The 17413-nt window shown below is 43.6% G+C and overlaps 1 long non-coding RNA gene across 1 annotated transcript in view; it reads right to left on the minus strand.

Annotated features, from left to right (window-relative positions):
* Window positions 1-5530: 5530 nt before the first annotated feature.
* The window catches only part of LOC146782784 (uncharacterized), a 130101-nt gene continuing 118218 nt past the window's right edge, over window positions 5531-17413 (minus strand). Inside the window, exon 5 of the long non-coding RNA XR_014972409.1 lies at window positions 5531-5792. This is a non-coding gene — a long non-coding RNA (uncharacterized LOC146782784). The remainder of the gene's footprint in view (window positions 5793-17413) is intronic.

A 17413-nucleotide genomic window follows, 5' to 3' on the forward strand; every position in this document is an offset into this window, starting at 1 on the left:
AAAACCCACCACAGGGCGTGTTTGCAGACATGTCAGCTCAGGCCACACCCCCTTCCTCCACCACTGTGCAAACGCACCCCGTGGCGCGTTTTAAGTTGGGGAATTAATTCTCTTTCAATACTGAGGGTCCCTGAGGGCCAAATAGCCCAACAGGTATCTCCAGTATGAGCCAGGGAGCTGTGTTGTAGACAGGTGTTCAGAGGCCACGCCCCTTTTACACCTCTCTGCAACGCAGCTCTGTGGCGCTTAATGGAGGTACCTAGGGAGCTAGTTCGAACCTAGGGACCCTTAGGATTGAAGGGGAGTTAATCTCTCAACTTAGAATGGCCATAGGGCGCGTTTACACAGTGGTGAAAGGAGGGGACGGGGCCTGAGGTGATGTGTGCAAACACGCCCTGTGGCGCGTTTTAAGTTGGGGAAAAAATTCCCCTTCAATCCTGAGGGACCTTGGGGGCCAAGTAGCCCACCAGGTGCTTCCAGGAAGCGCCAATGCGCTGCGTTGCAGAGACGTGGTGCAGGCCGTGCCCCTTTTTACATCTGTCTGCTACGCAGCTCTGTGACGCTTACTGGATGTACCTAGTGGGCTAGTTGGACTATAGGGACCCTCAGGATTGAAGGGGAATTATTTCCTCAACTTAAAACACGCCACAGGGCGTGTTTGCATAGTGGTGAAGGGAGGGCATGGTGTAGGAAAGTGGCTCTCTATATACTGGAACGAAGTAAAATCAGCCGAACTACGAATTCCGATTTACTCACCTGTTATCAGGAGAGACCTCAGTGCTGCATCTTTGAGTCCAGTACTGATCCTGAAAAGTAATTCTAACCGTACTTACCAGTAACTTGAATTTCCTTCCATAGGCTAACATTGACTGGTTTCACTTGGAAATTCTTCTAAGTGTGGAGTTTTGGAACTTACAAATATTCACCTAAAATCATTCGAACAACGAATTCCAATTTACTCACCTGTTATCAGGAAACAACCCAGTGCTGCATCTTTTAGCCCAGCACTGAGCCGGAAAAGTAATTCTAATCGTACTTACCAGTAACTTGTATTTCCTTCCCTAGGAATCCATTGTCTGGTTTTCACAAGAAACGTTTCTAAGTGTCTATTTTCACGAACTACAAATATTCCTTACAAATCGCCTGTATAACTTAAACACATTCTTTCAACTGTTTACAGGAGATACACCAGTGCTAGATCCAGGATCCACCACTGAAAAAGTAACGCTAATACTACTTACCTGCTAAGTGAATTCCCTCCCATAGGACCGCATTGGTGATTCTATGTGAAAAAGTTTTTAAGTGTCAACTTTTAAAATACAATAATATTCCTTAAAAATCACTACTGTAACCAAAACGCTTTTACTCAACTGTTTACGGGAGATGTCCCAGGACTGAATCTAGGATCCAGTCCTGTGGTTAGAAAAGTAATCCATAAAGTAGCTAATTGCATTTAACTAGAAATTCACATTGAGCTCAATGTTGCATTGTGTTTGAAATTGTGTTGCCCAGTGCAACAACTGTAACTACTGTACTTAAAAGTCTATTGCCTATTTTCAAAGTATTAAAACTAAAGTAATTCATTCTAAGAAAGTATATTTTGTAATGTAATGTATAATGTAATTATAATGTAATTTAAAAAATAAAATATCTAAAAATAAATAGTTTTAAAAAATGTAGTAAATCAGTATAAAAAAATAAATATAACAATTAATACATTTAAAAATTGTCATTTGCAAAACCTTTGAAATTCACTGAAAAAAGCATAGGTTTCAGCTATGTTATAGTTAGGAATTAGCATTTAAAAACCTTAGAAATTCACTGAAAAAACCATACGTTTCAGGGGTGTTATAGTTAGCTGGACATTTCACTTGTACAAAACCATAGAAATGTCTCCGTTATAGTTAGTTCTACTAACTATAACTCGCGCGCCCGCAATCCACTGCTGATGATGTCACATATTACATCATTCATGACATGGTCAGTGACATCACCGATGACATCACTGATGACATCTCAAACGACATCACTGATGACATCACTGATGACATCATCCACGTGACAATCAGATACACCTCATCATACACTAAGATAACCTTTCATCACTCACTGTAAAATACAGAGTACCATATTTGAATGTTTTTTCAGTGAATTTCGAAGGTTTTTTAAATGCTAATTCCTAACTATAACATACCTGAAACCTATGGTGTCCGACATACGATGGACAGGAGTAAGGTAAGTAATAAATAAATAAAACTATTTACCTTGCGTGCGCTGCATTGCCGAATTGGCGATGAAGCTCGCTCAAGGTGAATAGTTGTATTTATTTAATTACTTACCTTATTCCTGTCCATCGTATGTCAGAATCCACTACTCTACCCACCCTGCCCCTCCCCTACCCCACCCCACCGCCCCGCAGCACTCCCTCGTACTCAGGTAAGAGAAGCATCCGGGTCCATTGTTTGTTTTTGGAAAACGATTTTATTCTTTTTTCTTTTTTTCAAATATCAGCAAAGTGCAAGTTGAAAAGAAAGACCAACGCATTTCTGCCTAAGGCCTTCTTCGGGGTCAATATATATATATCATGTCTCTGTCTCTGTCTCAGGCTCTAGCCCCCTCTCTGCATACCTAAAACACTATGGGGCAGATTTACAATGCCCTTGCGCCACTTTTTCACCGCCGTTGCGTCACTTTTGTGACGCAGCGGCAGCGTAAACCATGCACCACGTTGTGCCCCATTTACAACAGGACGCATCTCTCTAGATGCGTCACGTTGTAAATCCCTGCGCCACATGAAACCTGCATCAGGTTTCATGTGGGCGTTCCAGCGCAGGGGGGGCGTTCTGGCGCAGGAACGCCTCGGAAAAGTGACGCAGTTAAATCTACAAGATTTCATGCAGTCGCTTTTCCGACGCTGGTGCGTCAAATCCTTGCGCCTGCTTCTGACGCACCATGTTAGGGATAGGGCAGGTTGGAACAGTGCTGGAGTTGCGTCGCGCTTGCGACACAACTTCAGCACTACGCCAACATTACACCGGCAGATGCGTCACGCATCTGCTTATACTTGCGCTATGATGCACTGCATTGTAAATGCGGCGCATCAGTGGTGGCGCAAGGGCAAACTTGCGTGACGCATCTTCCCTGGCGCATCCTTGCTGATTTGCAGGGATGCGCCAGGGAACGTAAATCTGCCCCCATCTTTTTCTAGTTATCCCTGCCTCATGACCCTACCTTTCAATCTACTTCACTCTCCCTATTTCACCTCTCATGCTATTAACTCTCTCTCACTACCTTCCTTATCCCTCATTCCCTCTTCTGCTGTCTACCTCCCCTAACTTACTCTTACTTCCTCGGTGTACCTTGCTTCTTTCTGTACCTCTAACCTCTCTCGCCCACCTTTATCAAATGTATCTCTCTTTCTTTACCTCTCTGCATTTTTGTATCTCAACTCTTTCCTTCATCTCTCTTTCTTTACCTCTCCGCATTCTTGTATCTCAGCTCTCTTTACCTCATCTCTCTTTCTTTACCTCTCAACATTCGTATATCTCAGCTCTCTTTACTTCATCTCTCTTTCTTTACCTCTCCGCATTCTTGTATCTCAGCTCTCTTTACCTCATCTCTCTTTCTTTACCTCTCTACATTCTTATACCTCAGCTCTCTTTACCTCACTAATAACTAAATCATTGCCATTCTCTCTTCCCTACCTCTCTAAATTACCCCTTTATCCGCAAACCTCTATGTCACCACTGCCTACCCCACTGCCCATTCTTTCGCTACCTTATCTATCTTTCTGCCTCTTTCTCTCCTCACCTCATCCCTGTCTCTTTATTCCTCTGTCTCTGTATCTGTACGTACCTACCTCTACCTTTCTTTAGCTCACCTGTGTCTCCCTTACATCTCTTTCAATGCACTTCTCTCTAATCTACCTCACTCTCTTACAACCTCACCTCTCTATCATTCTTTGTGCCTACCTCTGCATCCCCACCTCGCAAGTCGTCTCTCTACTCCTCTCTCTCAGCGCCTCACAACTCTGATTCCTTCCAACCTTCCTGTACCTCTTCTACGTCTGCTTCTCCTCTTTCTTAACCTCTTCTCTTGTTACCTTCCTCTCTATCTGTCTATACCCGATCTCCCATTATCTCTTCCTCTCTCCTCTACCTCATCTCTTGTCCTACCTCACATCTGTCTTGGTACCCCTTTTTCCCTAATCTACATCCCTCTTTACCTTGCTTCTCAGTTTACCTCACCATGTGGTGCTACCTCATACCCACTCTCATTCTTTTTACCTCTGTTCATCTACGTAATTTCTTATTAACTTATTTAATTCTGACTACTTTTCTTTATCGTTACCCCACTCTCTCTCACACTTCTCCCTACACTCCCTTGTCTATTTCAACTCACTTCATCCATCTCTCTAGTGCTCCTTCTTATGCATCTCTCTACCCCACCTCTCTGCCTGTACCTCACTCTGTGCCTTACCACTCTCACAACCACTGTATCCACTGTGCTTCTCTCTACTTGAGCTCTGTGTCTCTACTCAACTCTTTTCTGCCTACACTGCATCACTCTTTCTACATTTCTCCTTTCTACTTTCCACTCTCCCTCAGTCCTCTCATTACCTCTCTGTCTATTCCTCCTGTCATTTTAGACCCCTTTCTCTTTACCTTACCACTCTCTTGCTCTGCCTTGCATATCTCTATACTTTTCTCACACTTTCGCCTCTATTACTGTCTATATTTCCCTCTTACTACCTCCCTCAGAATCACCACCCTTTCCACCATACCTCTGTCTATACCGCACTCCTTGATGCACCCCTGCCATCTGCCTCTCTCTCCAGGGGTCTCTTTCCTGCTCTGTCCTGCCCTGTCTCCTGCCTCCTTCCCTTTTAGGGAAGGGTACCAGTTATGAAAGGGAATGTGTGACCTTGAGTACCTCAAAGTTAAAGCTACAATCACAGGAGGTATGTGCATATAGCTTAGTTTGATGACACTAGTCCTCTAAACATCCGTCAAGTCCCTTCTACCTTGTCCTTTCTACAGTGGGAGGAACAGGCTGGTTCGGCACTGAACTCAAGTTACATATTGTTGTTGCAAGACAAAAAAAATTCTAGATCCATGTGCTTTATCAATGGTTGTTCAAGCTTTCTTGGTACTATTTGGCAGGTGACTGCTGGGCAAATTCGGCTCTTTGCTGTTTTTTTTGCCAGCATTTCTGAAAGTGTGATGTGAAGTTCATCAATATTGGCTTCATGATGGCTGAATTAGCAAAATGATTAATAAACTTAAAGATGTTCCGTAAAGTGGGTCCCAAAATATGCTCAGCACGGGCCCCAAAAATCCTAAAGATGGCACTGCAAAATCTGCATGTCGCCTCACCCCATATATTTCGAACACCTCGGTATGGGTGAGAGAATTGCGATTCTCCTATCACCATGACCAGAGAATCTGGATTTCATTAAAGACACGGAGGCTAACATTATGCATTATTCTTATAATGCAACTGCATGCAGCCATTTTAGAGTTATACATCAGAAAAGCAAAGATCTAGAACAGAATGCTCATGTGTTACAATGGAGACAAGCCTAGATAGATCTGCCTCTTTTAAATGCAATGAAAACAAAGTTCAACTATGAAGAAAAGAAATAAACGTCTTCTTTAGAAACAGGTGAATTCCATAAGAACAACAAAGCACGATGCCGAGGCTTGCTTGGAGGGAAGAGGAGGAAGTCTTGAATCTCCAGAGGTAAAATCCTATGCGTGCATCTTGAGGAAGAACCAGCTAAGCTGAATTATCTGAAAAAGGAAAAAATATTAAAAAATTTGCACTAATAAGCCCTATGTAAAAGGGTGAATATTGAGGATGTGAAATAGTGAATTATTAAAACATAATACATTCAAATAACTGTGTTGTTTCCTCATTACACTTTTTGTTTTTTAATTCTAATCTTCAAACAAAGGCATTAAAGTAAATTATTAACATGCTAGTGATGGAGCAGGGATTCGCAAAAAAGAAACCCGCTTGAATAAAGTACCCCTGTAATACGTACTAACTTTAAGTAGGAAATAGAATTAACATGCATTGGTAATTTGCGTCGCAATATGCATGGAATTAATCTTAACAGTACATAAATAACCAAGTCTGTAATAATATTGTGTGTAGAACGTGTTATGAATGCGTTGCACGGCATATCGCATATATATGTAGAAAAATGCATGATGTGAGTTGCTTTGTCATGAATAATTAATGCTGCTTTTTGTTTATGCTATGCTAGGATAACTGTTAACATGGACTAGAGTTATGGTGGGTGGTTAAGTGAAACTTGCAGCGAGTAAACCACGTGACGACATAGCCAGGATGCTGAACAAGCTGAAAGAGCATGGCACGGTGAAGGACATGACGATTGACATGCAGCCAACTCCAGTGAACCCTGCGTGAAAATCCACAAAATGTTAACTGTATTAAAAATTGTCCTTAACTCGATACATTTACCTCATGAGAGAATAGGGATGCATTCTGAATATGTGGGAACGAATAACCGGACACTGAGGTAGTCAAAGGGAGCATGACTTAATGATAGAGGGATCATCCGCCCCACGTTTTGACCAATCTTGTAGCTAGAAAAGGTGATTTAGAAACTTTAGTGGGATGGAATCTGTTTGGTAAGGGTATAAAGAATAGGTCATTTAGGGGCGGGGTTGAAAGCGAGGGCGGCAGATGCAGTTGCTGCATTAGGAGGAAGGAGAGAAAGGGTGCGCTGCTGATTGTCGGGTTGCAGAGAGGCCGAGCTGTTCAAGTCCTATCCTTATCCTGATCTTTGAGTCTTTGATCCCTGACTCTTTGTTTGGGGGTCCCCCGCCGCTACCTAGGCCTGGGTGGTGGTTTTCCTTGTTCGTATTCTTTGGGTTGGTATCTTTTATAATTCGAAGTTATAATCCATGTTCTTTTGTATCTTCATCTATCTTTCTCAAATCGATATTTGATTATGGACATGTCTGCTGTCTCTTCATCTATCCCCTCCATGCAATTTATGTTATCTCGAGATTGAGTATTGTTGACAGTTTAGAGTGTATTTTCTCTCATGAGGTATTTTTCTAAGAATAATGCATTTTGAGTTAGATAAATTTAACAAAATTGCAAACAATGAGTCTGTGAATATTTTGTCCGATTATTATTTGTGTAACTGTTGCCTTCAATTTTTCAACTAATCGGCCAAGAAGATGGAAATTTGAACAAAAAGGTTTATTGTGTAGAATATGATCTGTCCAAAATTTAAATTATTGACTATGAAATGGAAAGAAATTTGTAAACCTGACCCAGCGCTACAGGGACTTGGGTGTATGTGTATGGACCAAAGTAAGTGAAATAATTGAGTGTTCGTCCCTGTCCAAAATTATTGGGTCTGCGCTAGATCACTAGCATAAGTGTCCACTCCCGGGAGGGAACGGTTGTGATAATGTTAGCCTCCGTGTCTTGAATGAAATCCAGATTCTCTGGTCAAGGTAATAGGAGAATTGCAATTTCATTACAAGACGGGAGGCTACCATTATGCATGTTGGTAGTCTAGTAAAACTACATCAGATATGTGTTAAACAGGTTTACAGTAGTGTTTCGCAAAGGTATAGGAACTGGACCAATCGGCCGCCTTAAGAATATCGTCTAACTTACCTCCTTCTCCAAAAGGATTGGCCGGTCACAGCGCCTCTTAAAGAATGTGCTTGAAATCTCTGGAGGTCTTTGACTGCCAGTTGCATAGCTAATTTAACCCATCTAGCAATAGAGGAAGCGGAGATGGGTTTGAAGGTTTAACAAAGGAAATAAGAAGCTGGTTTATACCAGCGGTGCAATGTTTGTTGATCCTTGCATCATACTCCTTCATACAATCTACCACACAAAACTTTTTGCAAGCATCGAAACTTGGGTAAAAAATCATGTCAGACATGGTTTTTGTTCTTTTTATAATTTCGAGTCTGACACCAAAGGCAACATAGGATCTATTAGTTATCTCTAATGCTTTAACATCCGATACTATCCGACAGGATATTAGGCACAGAAGAGAAGCTAGTCTGATGGAGAGTTTTTTTATTATCTAGCAGACTGTTTTTTGGCCAGTTACAAAATAGATAAAGTAATAATTCACGTCTCATAGTGGTTCGTATTTAGGTTTAGGTGGTCTTTTAAGCCTAATGCTTTTCATAATTCTACATATTATTTAGTTTTTCCCTATAGTTCTTCCATTTAAAAGGGAGTGACCCACAGAAATAGCTGATCTATAGCAGTTAATTGATCTATAGGTAAGGCCTCTTTCAAATTGTTCAACAAGAAAGTTTGCTACATGTACGATAGGAGCCTCCACGGAATCCAGGTTCCTTTCCAAGCACCAACGAACCCATCTTTTCTAGATGCTGTTGTATCTATAGTGTGTACCTGAGGCCCAGGATTCTTGGAGGAGAGAAGAAGCCTGTGCCGAGAGGTCAGTGATTTCACTGCTCTCCTGACTTTCCAGGCGAGAAGGTTCAAAGGCCCTCTCAGGAGTGTTCCAAGCCGTCTATGTCTCTTAGGAGGCCTGGTGAAGCTGGGAGTAGAAAGGAAATTTTGTAAGCTAATTCCAAGGTTTTTGGAAGTCAAGGTTGGGACTGCCAGAAGGGTGTTATTAGGATTATTGAACATTGTTCCAATCTCAACTTCGGTAGGACGCGCTGGATCATTGCAAAGGGGGGAAAAGCATATCCCCGAATCCCTTTCCAAGGCTGAAGAAAGGCATTCACTGCCAGAGCACCTGGGTCTGGCATCTAGCTGAAGTAATTGTGTAGTTGGGACGTCAGTCTGCTCGCAAAGAGGTCCACTTCTAAGGGACCCCAAAGGTAATCTAGTTTTCTGAAGATGTTCATGTTCAGTTTCCAGTCGGTGTGATCTACTAGGAATCTGGAATTCAAATCCGCACAAACATTGTTTTTTCCTGGAAGGTATTCTGCTCTGAATGATATTTTGTGTTCCAGGCAGAACATCCATAGCTTTTTTGCTAGGTTGGAGAGGTCTGGCGACTTTCTACCCCCTAGGCGATTTATGTAGGCTACGGCTGACATGTTGTCCATCTTGAGAATGACTGACCTGCCCTGAAGGGATTGCTTGAAACTCATAAAGCATAGAGCCAAGCGGTCAACTCCAAATAATTTATGTGGTGTGTACTCTGCAAAATGGACCATAAGCCTCCAGTGTTCTGATTCTGAAAACAAGCACCCTAGCCCTGAAGACTGGCGTCTTATTCCAGGACAAATTCTGGAGAAATGCCAAATATGGCTTTGCCATTCCATGCGGCCTGATTTTCTAACCACCAGGTCAGTTCTGTCTTGACTTCTGTGTCTCCGTATCAGAGGCCAGATCGAATGGCTCTGCTTTTCAGCCTCTGGAGGGCCCGATAGCGTAAAAGACCCGGGAAAATAGCTTGGATGGAGGATGAGAGGAGGTCCAGGAGTCTGGCTAGTTCTCTTAGGGTCTTGCTTCAGAACGTGTTGCATCTCTCTTCGAATCTTGGTTAACTTTTTCCGAGGGAGTAACAGCATAGACTTCACGGTATCTACTGTGAAGCCCAGGAACTCTACAGACCTAAAGGAAGTCATGATTGATTTTTCTCTGTTTATAATAACACCTGCACTCTCTATTGCATTTACGGTTGTATTCAAGTCTTTAAGTATTTGATAGTGGTCTTGAGACATGAGGAGAATGTCATCTAGATAAATTATAAGGCGGATTCCTCTTTCCCTCAAGACTGTGGCGATGGCCCTCATAACTTTGGTGAAGCACCAGGGGGCAGAGGATAGACCGAAGGGAAGAGCATGGAACTGGTATAGATGATTGTTCCAAGCAAACTGGAGGAAGGACTGGGATTCTGGCGCCATTGGAATTGTACAGTAGGCGTCCTTTAGGCCTAGCTTCACTAACCAGTCTTTTTCTAAGAGCGTGTCCCTAAAGAGATGGATACCTTCTATCTTGAAATTATTATTATTATTATTATTATTATAACATTTGTTGAGCGCTACTGCTACCCGTAGGTGTCCTGGCGCTATGTGAAATCTTGCTTGAGGATCGAACCAATGTCATGCTAATCAGTAAACAGCCAGGTTTTTAAAGCTTTTCAAAAAGCCATAAGGCTCGAGATACCTCTAAGCTTTAAGGGAAGCTTATTCCAAGCTTTGGCTGCATTAGCTACAAAGCTTTTTCCACCCCAGGTGGCCTTTTTAACAAATGGCACACAAACCAGTTTAGCATCAGATGAGCGTAGTAATCTGTTTGGCGTGTACCAGTACAGTCGTTCTTTTAAATAGGCCGACCCTGCTCCATAAAGTGCCTTGTGAACCAGACACTTCGCCTTGAACATGGTACGCTTCCTAACTGGCAGCCAATGCAGTTTCTGAATCTCTTTAGCTATTGGAGCGTATTTTGGGATGCCAGACACCAGTCTAGCAGCCGCATTCTGCAGGAGTTAAACCTTCCTGGATATTGAAGTACAGACTATTACAGTAGTCCAGCCTCGACATAGTGAGAGCTGTGATCACTGTTTTACGACATTCTGTAGGTAACAATAGCAAAATTTTCTTACAAGACCTAAGAGCGAAAGACGTAGCAGAGGCCACCGAGTTAACTTGGTCTTTGAAATTGAGCTTCTGGTCCACCCACACACCTAGGTTTTTAACCTTCCTATTGGGTGCGGGAAGAGGGCCCAAGGTATCTAGCCCCCATTCTGGAGTCCAAAAATTAGGATCATTCCCAAACCAAACTTACTCCGTATTACTGGAGTTTAACTTAAGGCAGTTTTGGGCCATCCAGATCCCTACTGCATTCATACAATCTTTAAAATGGACTGCCGTGCTCTTTGATTCAGCTGGTAGAAGAGACACCACATTTTGAGTGTCATCCGCATAAGTAGTCAGATTAAACCCAAATGACTGAATAAGAGGCACCAGAGAGGACACATATATATTAAACAGTGTTGGACTCAGTGAGGACCCCTGCGGGACCCCACATGGTAGTGAGAAAGGTTTGGATACAAATTTCCCCAGCGCCACCAGCTGGCTCCGGTTTGACAAAAATGATCTTAAGAGACTCCAAGCCGAACCCTGTACACCAATCTCCTGCAGCCGGTCCATCAACAAATCATGGTGGACTGTATCGAATGCTGCAGAGAGATCTAACAACATCAGAGCAGCCTTGCCACCTTGATCTAGGATAGTCTGTATCTCTTCAGTGGATTTCAAAAGAGCAACTTCGGTACTGTGGCCCCCTCGAAATCCCTACTGAGTTTGGACCAAGGCTTGTGTAGACTCCAGAAATTGGCTAAGTTGCATATTTAAATTTCTCTCAATGATTTTAGCAGGTAACGGAAGTCTGGATATTGGTCTAAAATTGTTAGGGTCTTTTGTATCGAGATTAGGTTTTTTCAGAAGGGGCAGAATAGAAGTTTTTTTCCAGTCTAACGGGAAATATCCCTCTGAATACATTGAATTAAAAATGGGTATCAAAACTCGAGAGACTGGCTCTGCCGCTAACTTTAATATCGCTATCGGGCAAGGGTCCGAAGGGGATTCGGATTTCACCTGCATAAGAAGATTACCAGTTTCTGTAACTGTAAGCTGGGCAAATTTGTCCAGTAGCACTTTCTTTTCTATGTGTCGGTCAACAGTTTGGCCCACCATATTCTTAGAGGTAGCATTAGAGAAAGTGGAGAAAATGTCATCCACATTCCCATAGAAGGAACTGGCCAATTTTTCACAAAAATCCTGACTAGGCGTGGATGTAATCGCCACTGGATTGGCCAAGCTGGTGACTGTATTAAACAGTTCCCTAGCTGAGTTATTTTCTCTATTAATCTTCGTGGAAAAAAATAGAAGCTTTGCCTGGTGAATCTGCTGTTTGTAAATGGCAAGACCCCGTTTATACTCCTCCTTATCAGTATCCTTGTACTCTGTTCTCCACCTTCTCTCCAGAAGTTTACAAATCAATTTTTGTTCCCTAAGTGCCTGTGAATACCAAGGAGCGGAGGGCCGCCGTCTGGTGGGATAGAACATTTTTCTAGGAGCAAGCATATTCCCTGCTGTTTCTACCAGCTAGTGTAGGAAAATGTTGCCTCTTCTAAATTTGAGGGGGGCATACCTTCGGTCTTATTGAGGATGTCGCACAAATCCTCCGCCCCTACTTTATTCCACGCTCTTTTCACCAGTTTTTTTTTTACTGGCTTCTGAGAGAGGCGCTCGGGAATAGTGAGGTTAAATAGAACCGCTTTGTGGTCCAACCATGGAAGCGGAGTAATATTGGTGACTAGTAACTGTGGATTATTAGAAAAAATGCCATCAAGTATATGTCCTGCCTGATGAGTCGCATCAGTCACCCGTTGATCTAAATTACTACACTTCATCAAGTCTAGCAATTTGGCTGTGTATGGATCTAAAAAAGTTTCCAAGTGGAAATTAAAATCGCCTAAAATAGTGCAGGAACTAGCCAAAATACCTATTTCAATGAGTTTGCCCACCTGCTCAATGAAACGGCCTCTAGGGCCTGGTGGTCTATAAATAAGTGAGCCTTGAAAAGTATAATGGGGAGATAAGTGGATGGAGAAGTCTAGCGCCTCGCAGCCTTCCAACTCTCCCGGGCTAAAAGAAGAAATAAGGGAGGAGTGATAAATGACCGCTAAGCCACCTCCTCCCCCTAGGCCTGTTCAAAGTATGACAAACAAAATTAGGAGGCGTCACCTTGAGCAGGTCCGGGCCAGAAGCATTATCCGTCCAGGATTCAGTTATAACAGCTATCTTAATGTTTTCAGCTTCCATGAATAAACCACACTCTGTGCTGTGTTTAATCAGTGATCTAACATTCATCAAGGCCAATTTCCAAGTTGAAGTCCTAATGTCTCTCTCTATCTTTGCTGCGTGAGTTCTAGACCTCTCTAAGGTATCAAACAGTAACTTTGGAATTGTAGTCCCGCACCCTTGACAAACATTAAGGGGCTCCTGGGGCTGCGCATCAGGACCAATACAAGGGCATAAATGAGATTTAATATTGGCATTGAGGCTTTTTAATATAAAACCATCTCAATGCAATTTAAAAAGTTTATCTGGACTTCCCAGGGCAGAGGAGCTGGCGCTGAGCGCGGTACGATCGCGGACCATCGCAGACGGGCTTGCCTTTGGCACGCCTGCGGCGCGCCACTGGCACGCCCGCTGCGCACTCGCGGCACACTGCATTTAAATTTCATCTGGGAAGAGAAAGCATAGCCCGCTAACACCCCGACCAACTCAAGATGGCGGACCGGAGATCAGTACTACGAGATATTAAGGGCCTTATGTAGGTGGCCTGGCATTTACCACTTCATAAATACCGAATCATACCGATTCGGTATTTATGAAGTGGTAAATGCTATGTAGGTATTCCTGCGGTAAAAATTACCGATTCGTAGAAATTCGGTAATTACCGAATCGGTATTTACCGATTCGGTAATGAGGCATACCTTCCCATTGATTGAATCAATGGGAAGGTATGCCTCATTACCGAATCGGTAAATACCGATTCGGTAATGGGGGGAACACAATCAAGGGTGGCAGGGTGTCACATTGACACCCTGTTGCAACCCTGATTCCTGCATGTGTGCAATGTGGCACACATACATGCCCTAAGGGCATGTATGTCTGCCACATTGCACACTTCTAAGCGCTTGAACATGCATTTACAGAGCCATTCTTCATTTACCACCAACTATTAGATGGTGGTAAATACCGACTCCACACGACACTCACACACTCCCCCTACATATCATTACAGGATTCGGTATTTACCGAATCGGTAAAATTACCGATTCGGTAATTTTACCGATTCGGTAAATTACCGAATCCTGTAATGTGCCCCCTACATTGCAAAAGCCTTAATACCAGTCGGTAACGGTATAATTACCGAAAATCGGCCGTTACCGACCGGTATTGGGCTACCTACATGAGGCCCTAAGTGAGGTGCAGGTAACAAAGAGAAAAATAATAGCAGATTAGAAGCGTTTTTTAAAAGGTTAAAACATCAGTGTGCAAATATCGCATTAGAAGCAGCAACAAACATGTACTCCCGGCTGAGCCTCAGGAGAAATCACAAGAAATGTCTGCAGGTGAGAGATTTGTTCAGTTCTCTGAGATTTATTACAGGTCTCCAGCCTTTGTCCAACTTCTCCACTAGGAAAATATTGCTCAGGAAATTCAAACGTTCCCACGGGAGCTCTACAATTGCCCATTTCTCCAGCATAGAGTTCACTTCCTCTGCCACAATAGACGGTTGCTCCTGGGTCAGGCTTAACACTTTGGGTGTTGTAAGTTGTTTGGGTTTTTCTATAAAATCTATTTTGAAACCCTGAACAGTTTCTAGAACCCAAGGACCTTGTGTAATTTGTTCCCAGGTCTGGAAGAAATGTTTTAGGCGACCCCCCACTTTCCCTGTTAAAAAGGAAGGATGAGGTGAATTGGTACTTACTTGAAATGTTGGAGGAGTTCTGACCTCTGGCTCTGAAGCCTTTTGAATGGAAGGATCTTCCTCTCTGAGGGTAGAAGGAGGGGTTGGTCTGGTAGGGGCGGCCAAAACCCCGTTGTCTGAAGAAGGGTCTTTGGTAGGGACGGCTGGCAGAGCGACCCCTTCTTCCAGCCCTAAAAAAAAGAACTAGGATTAAAAGTTCTGCGCATGTTAGTTTGCGCCTTATCCAGCGCAGTCAAGGTTGACACATATTTCCCTCGGCCCTTGATCATGTCCTCCCCGAAAAGAAGTGCATTTCGGTTGACAGAGGGTTCCTTTTTGGCCATCTCACAAAGTTTAGGGTCTATTTTGGATAAGACAATTTTCCTTCTTTCAGTATTAATTTCTGCGTTAGTGTTCCCAAGGAGGATTAGTGTCCTCTGGCTCCATCCCCTCAGTAATTCGATGTTTGGGTTCGAGCCATTAATGTGGCTCTCTTCAATTAGGTCAATAATTCTGCACAAGGGACCCAGCATGTCGAGCATGTGGTCCTGGCAAGTCTTCAGAGAGCGTTCCATGCCCTTCCAAGGGTCCCTGCTCAGTTTGAATAAGAACTTAATAAGTTCTGGGTCTAGGTTTGGAGTGAGGCAGATTTTATCTTGGACCATGGGTCTTGGGCATTCAGTCTTTAAGATATTTTTTGTGTCTCTCTCAAGGGGGTTTCTTAACCTCCTCTTGATAAACTTGGCCACGTGGTTCTGGGGCCACAATTGGGAGCTCCTAGGATGTTGTATATTATAGGGGGAGAACATTTCCCCACCTAAGGGATCAATAATTATTTCCTTAGAGGAAGAGGGAAGTTCCTCCTCTGAAAGAGTAAAATCCGGGTCGTTCTCATCTGGATCTAAGTCAAGGATATATTCATCTATAGACTCAGTTGCTCCTTGATCAATGTCAATTAATTGGGGTTCAGTTAGAGCACTTGGATAGAGTGTGCTGCTTGGGGCATCCTGGTAGTTTGTGTTGCTAAGAACACCTCATGTCTTTGGGGCACGCAGGCCTCCCTTACAATTTGAGGCTCTTAGTCCTCCTATAGGGTGTGAGGTGCATAGGCCTCCCAATAGGTTCAAGGTGCTGGGACCTTCCAGTGTGCTCAATGGGCTCACCCTTTCTAAATTATTGATTTTCCTTGACCTTTTGCCCTCGCATTTAGTAAAGTCTTCAATGTGCCCTCCTTGGAGTGCCGTGGGGTTGTTAGCCTCCGTAACAATTTGGCTGATGGTTTCTCTCATGCATGAGCGCATCTCTTTTTGTATTAATTGTTTAATAAGCTCTTCATTAGGGTTGGGAGTGGGGGCCGGAGCTTGGGAATCGTCTGATTCACGACATTATAGGTTAGTGATCCCAAAGGGATACATCCTTATTAACTTAATACCCAAGGTGTTAGCACCTAATTAACTCCAAGGTAAGGGACTTGCAAATATAAATATCCAGAAATGAATTCTAAAAAATAAATATCCCAAGGGCTAGAAATGCTTGGTAAATAAATATCCCAAGGGTTAAGACACTTGGTCTCTTGGGAACTGTGCTTTACAGTAGTAGCCTGCCCTGATATATTAAATAATCAGAGGTAACTGGAAGGAGGGTCTGAAATTATCCCAAAAAGTAGTCCTAAATAATGAGGGAGACTCAGCTGATCACTCGTGTCGCAGAGTAGGATCTGCTACTTATGGTTACCCCAACTTTTTGCTGATGTATCACTGTTTTCGACTTAGACTGACTGGGATCCTGCTATTCAGAACCCCAGTCTATCTGCTTTCTCCTCTAAATTGATTGCATGTACTTTAGGTACACTCCAGATTGGATACTGGGGTACCCTTATCAGTCCCTAGTATAAGGTACACCATGTACCCAGGGCATAGATACCCCAGAGTCCTCCCAGGGCTGCAGCATGTATTATGCCACCCCTGAGAGCCCATTCAAATTGGCACCACAGGTCTGCTACTTCAGCCTGTGTAAGGTGGTGCTTGCACCCCTTACTTAGATATAGGTTACCTATATCTATTCTAAATCAAGGCACATATAAACCTATCAGTCACCCCTATGGCAGGCCTCATCAATCCTGAAGGCAGGGTGCTGTGTTTTATGTGAAAGGGTGCCCCTGCATGAGCAGAGCCCCTTTACAGCCTTCGAAACCTATTTTCCGGGGTTGTCTGTGATGCAGCCAACCATATATATTTAAGTGCATTATAACCTTGCGGTAAATGCTAACTTTAAAACGGCTGCTTAGAAACATGTCATGTTTGTTGTCAAACACCTTAGAATCATACCTCCTCGCCAGTAACTGGCGGGGGAGGTATGATTCCACCCTTCTAGAGGGACTTATGTGAAACACCAGTACATCCGGTACCAGGTTTCTCAACCTGGGCATCACAAAATGGATGCTGCCAGCCACAGACACGAGTCTGCCCTCCTGCTGCTGAGCCAAGCGTGAGCAGAGAAAGGCCTGACAAAAAGGTTTCCCTGTCACAGGAAGGTGTGACCACCTCCCAGACAGGCTTTAGTGTATTGGGGCTGGGTGGGTGCACTATGAGAGTGCCAAAAATTCTGCACTGGGGGCACATTTGGTGTCCCTGTGCATAGTCCAGCTCAAACCGGCTGCAGGAGCCATTTGCTCCTGCTCCTGCTCCTGTGCAAAACTGGACAAAGGACATGGGTGTAGCCACCCCTCTGTCCTGACCCTCCCATAGGTGGGTCCCCAGAGTTTGTCCAACCCCTTCCTTGGGTATAAAGTAGGAACCCTGACTACAGGACTTTAGATTTTACCTGGACTAAACTCTGCAAGCAGAAACCACGTACTTCGACGGTCTACACTTCGCTGGACGACTGAAGAATCTCCCTTGGAGTAAAGGAGTTACTCCCCTGCAGCAGCAGGCAC

The sequence above is a fragment of the Triturus cristatus genome, chromosome 12 (assembly GCF_964204655.1).
Source record: "Triturus cristatus chromosome 12, aTriCri1.1, whole genome shotgun sequence".
Classification (NCBI taxonomy): domain Eukaryota; kingdom Metazoa; phylum Chordata; class Amphibia; order Caudata; family Salamandridae; genus Triturus; species Triturus cristatus.